The sequence below is a fragment of the Stylophora pistillata genome, chromosome 10, assembly GCF_964205215.1.
Source record: "Stylophora pistillata chromosome 10, jaStyPist1.2, whole genome shotgun sequence".
In the NCBI taxonomy this organism is placed as follows: domain Eukaryota; kingdom Metazoa; phylum Cnidaria; class Anthozoa; order Scleractinia; family Pocilloporidae; genus Stylophora; species Stylophora pistillata.
In genome coordinates this window covers 9,244,527-9,249,547 of record NC_142528.1, presented here as the reverse complement: position 1 = coordinate 9,249,547, position 5,021 = coordinate 9,244,527, and positions in this window count along the sequence as shown.

Here is a 5,021-nt window from a genome sequence, read left to right as displayed (position 1 = left end):
TATGATAAATGCGTCAGTAAGGCAGCAAAAAAGCCACGTGGAAAGGTTTCCTGTGAGATCAGCGCTATTAAGTGCGCCAAGAAAAAGTTGTCTGCACCACCATCTAAAGTGAGTAACGAGTAGGGCATAAGATAGAAGACACCGTATTTCCTGGAATAAGCGCGCATGCTCTAATAAGCGCCCTCCCTCGCATAAGCATCCTCGCATGTTTTTTTTTTATTTAACAGTTTGTCAGGTTGTCGCGTTATTTACTCCACAGCAGTTGTCGATCAAACAGTGTGTTCTAGACTCAGTGTGGCAGACAAAACGTCGGTGTTGTTGGACGGATGTTTTGTTTCAGCTGATTATTTTATTAAGAGCAGAGTTATAATGCACTTATAATGGTATTATAATGGTATTACAGCAACTAAGCCACAAGAACAGGCTAATTTGCATAATATTCATTTTCATTCTGTCTTCTGCAAAGAAAGTTCTGGTGCTCCTTCTATTTTATTGCATGACATTCAGAATGACCAATCACGGTACCGGTGCTAATCAATATACAGACTCTGTGTCATGTACCACAAATGAAGTTCAATATTACAAAAACTTGATGGCAGTGAGTCCTCTGGGGTACGGTAGACAACATTGCAGCCCGCCTGTTGAAGGAGACGGAATCTATGTCTGCAGTACCATTCAGTGTACGCTCTATAATTTGTCTTTTGAGATGAGTCAAGTTCCTAAATTATGGAAACATGCAAATATTGCTCCCATTCACAAGGACGGAGACCGAGAGCCGGTAGAGCATTACAGAGGTATCTCACTATTATCCATCACAGGAAAGTGTCAAGAAAGATTGGTGTATGATACAATTTATGAACAAGTTATTGACTTTATCCATTGTTCTCATCATGGATTCCTGAGGGGTGGATCCTGTGGAACACAGCTTCTTTTGGTACATCATGACTGGTGTAAAGCCCTGGATAACCGTGGTCAAGTCGATGTGGTATTCATTGATTTTGCTAAAGCATTCGGCCTTGTAAATCATAATATTCTTTTGACTAAATTATTTAAGTATGGAGTTGTGGGCGTCTTCCGGAAGGGTGTAAAGACTATCTCGCTGACCGTATGCAGAGAGTTGTTGTAAAAGGGAAATTATTTGGCTGGCGAAATATTACCTCTGGAGTTGGAAATATTACCTCAAGGTTGGGAACTTAATTCTTTATTTCAATGATCTACCGGGGTTTATTAGTAAAGGTAGCTCAATCGCTTCATATGCAGATGATAGTAAACTATATAGGATTATTATTTTTTCAGATGACATGACGTCTTTTCAGAGTGACTTGGATAAGATAGCTGATTGGTGTAAGGATAATAAAATGAAAATAAACACAAAGAAAGGTAAGATCATGAGAATTTCTATGAAAAAGAGTCCTTTAGTTAGGGACTATTACATAAACGGTCAGAGTTTGGAAAGTGTACATATACATAAGGATTTAGGTCTTCTTACCAGCTCTGATTTATCATGGGACGCACATGTAGATTCTGTATGTGCTAAGGCTAATAAGATTCTTGGTTTGGTGAAAAGAACATGTAGCGATTTAAAAGATATTACTTCACTGAGAATGTGGAGGCGCGGTGGCCTCATGGTTAGTGCGATCGACTCCGCATCGAGTGGTCCGAGTTCGCGCCCCGGCCCGGGACATTAGGGACTTTAAGAAACCACGACGGCGACGCCAAGGAAGACTTCGATTAAAAAATGAATTTCTACTCTTAATTAGAATCTCAAAAATAGCTGCAGGAGCTTACTGTCTCATACAGCGCCACCGCTCAACTTCAGCATGACGTACAAAGTAGCCGTTGAGTTCCAAATGGAAATTCAAATAGTTTGCCGTCGCGGTTTCGGTTCGCAGACGACGCAAATTTTGGCGATTTCACGTTGTTGTTTTGCATAGGACGGCTAAGAAATGTACAAAGTTTCAAAACGCACGTGCTGAACTATGGTTCTGCCAATTAGATCTCTTGTTTTTCCACGTCCTCGTTGTCGTCGCCGTCGTGGTTTCTTAAGGTCCCTATTGTGTTGTGTTCTTAGGCAAGACACTTTACTCTCACAGTGCCTCTCTTCATCCAGGTGTATAAATGGGTACCGGCAATTTAATGCTGGGGGTAACCCCGCGATGGACTGGCATCCTATCCAGGGGGGAGTAGAAATACTCCTAGTCGCTTCATGCTACAGAAACCGGAGTAGGCTTGTAAACCGACTTTACTTTTTACTACATTTGAGAACATTATACTGTAGTCTTGTCAGACCATACTGCTCGAGTCTTCATGTGAGAACTGGAATCCTCATACGCAACGTAATATTAATAAAATAGAGGCAATACAGAGGAGGGCAATTAGGTTTATTCTTAAATCTGACGAGGATTATGATATTAGATTAAAGAAATAAAATTAAAAGGTTTATTTCATAGAAGATACATCAGGATGTTGTTTTTTTATTCAATTTAATGAAAGGGCATTATGATATGGACATTTATAATAAGTTGTTGTTCTGTAAAGATCGTAGTGTGGATTATAATTTAAGGAAGAATGATTCTCTTGACCTGCTCAGCAGGTATAGTAGAACCGAAATATATTTAAAGATAGCTTTTTTATCCGTATTATTAATGAATGGAATAGTCTTCCTAATAATTTAAAGGATTCTGTCAATATTTCTAGCCTTAAATATAAGTTCACTTCATTTTTTGGTAATACTTAGAATTTCAGATTTAATTCAATATATTATATTTATATTAAATTTTATACTTTGATAATTTGATATAATTTTATAGCTATACTTTGTTAGCTTACTGGGGAGCATCCCTCGTATGGTGTCTAGGACGCTTTTCCATGCTGCCTCTCCATCATCATTTGTTATCATTATTCATTATTTATTTATTTACTATTATTATCTATTTATTTATTTATTTAGTAATTTGGATTTGGAGAAACTGTAATAAAAAAATAATAAATACTCTACATTACTTATGATAGGAAATTATTTTACGGGTAACGTGTTTTTTTAGAGTATAATCAATTTTCAGTTTGATGAAATAGGTCAGAATGTAATTTGTATATAATCTAATTGATAAAATTGGAAAGTTGTCGTTTGAGAATTGATAACTCTAACCAAATAAGACATTTTACACGATAACTATTTTTAGTATCGAACCAAAAGTTTTTAAGGTAGAGATTATTTAGTACTTTGTACATAAAACATCTCTTTATACTTTGAGTAGTTTAGATGGTATCAATTAAGGTACAATGTTTACAGCTTCTCTTAAATGTGAAGGACCACAATAAACTGCTCAGTATTTTAACTAAGGACTGTGAATGTGTACAAGATCTGTGGCTAAAAGTAATAAACAATCACCAAATTTTTGTTTTCAATTTTCTAGTCTAGCTTTAAGCAAAAGAAGATAATCTCTTGCTTTAAATAAATCTGTCAATAGAAAAGGAAATTAACATTGCCTAGAACACCCACATCCACTTGCATCTGAAAAACGAATGGTTTATTTTTCGGTTTAGATTTCGACCAGAATAATTAGAAGTAAGAAGCGCGAAAGGGGGAGGGGGTAGGGGGTTACTTGTTTCAATTTTTCCTAGGTATGTGCCGCTTGCCTCTCTGAACCCTTTCCCCATTATAGTCAATTCTCTGACCAGTAGTAGACCCCATCCTAGTCACTTTTAGGTAAATTTAATTTTCGCGATTTTAACTTAGTGACTTTCGGTAACAACTTTCTAACCGCATATCTTCCTATTTTTTTCAATTCCTAATTGTTTTTCTTTCCCCTTAAATCCCGAAAATGTGCGACGCCATTCTAGGAACTCTGTTGAAAATGCAACCTCCATACAGTCATCCCAGTCGTGAAAAATGCGACTCCATCCAGCGGGATATCACCATTTGCAAAATACAAGGACCCCTCCTCCCCCCCCCCCCCCCCCGCCCCCCGCCATCAAAAGCGCAACTCTTAGTTTCCTCTAGAGCCTGGTTTAGGGCTCTTCGTTAGAAAAAGTATTTTTTCGTTTTTCTCACTAACTGATAATTAATTCATACTGTGGAATCTCCATATTCCAAGCCCTCTTGGCAAAAGTAAATTGATATAAATAATTTATCGGCGTTTATACAAAATCAGGAGGTGAAATTTTAAGAGTGTTTCACTTGAGAAGGGAGGCCTGTTTTGAAATGATTATGCAGGAGCTTTCAGGATCTGGGATTCTACTTTTTCATTGATTTTTTTTTTTCTAAGAAAAGGGATAATGACGGAACTTGATGAGAAGTGTCATGGAAAGAAAAATAGATCAATAAAGTGGAATAGAATGTAAATACTGTGATGATCGCTTAAGCCGCTAAACAAAATGTGTTCCAATTTTTCTCAAGCTCCAGGTAAATTTTACGTGCTCCATGGTCAGTGTTGAGCAATTCCCTGGTGACGTCGCCAGTAATTATAAATGACCCCTAAAGATCACCGAAAACATTCTCTTGATTCCCAAACGACCCACTTCTATTCGATTTGTACTATCCATAGGCTGGCAAAGGTAACTCGTCTTTGTATGCTATAGAGTTATGTACCACCTTAAAGGATTAGGTTTCTTGAAACAATTTTGGACACATTTTCTTTTCTCCAAAGTTCAATCCATTTGGACACCACTTCTTAAATTTTTACTGAAGGTGTGTAAGTCATTAAGAAACCAGTCGTCATTTATCGCCTGGGGGCGGAGAGGGGGCGGGGGCGGTGGAGGAAAAGTAGGAAGATGTAGTGCGGGCACTGACGAAAGTAAGGTATTGGCGAGTCACGCCGAGTTCGGGAACAGTGCTCGAGTGTTACCTGGAGGTAGTGCCGTTGCCTAGCACAGCACTCAGAGTTTTGGTCGAGCAGCCGTTGCCCGCTCCTGAGTACTGGGCAAGGGCGCCATCCAGACCGGTGCCTGGGCGCCTTGGGACCGAGGTTGTCCCGGACCGCTGTACAGCTAACCACTCTGATCTACTGGCGCAACTTCCA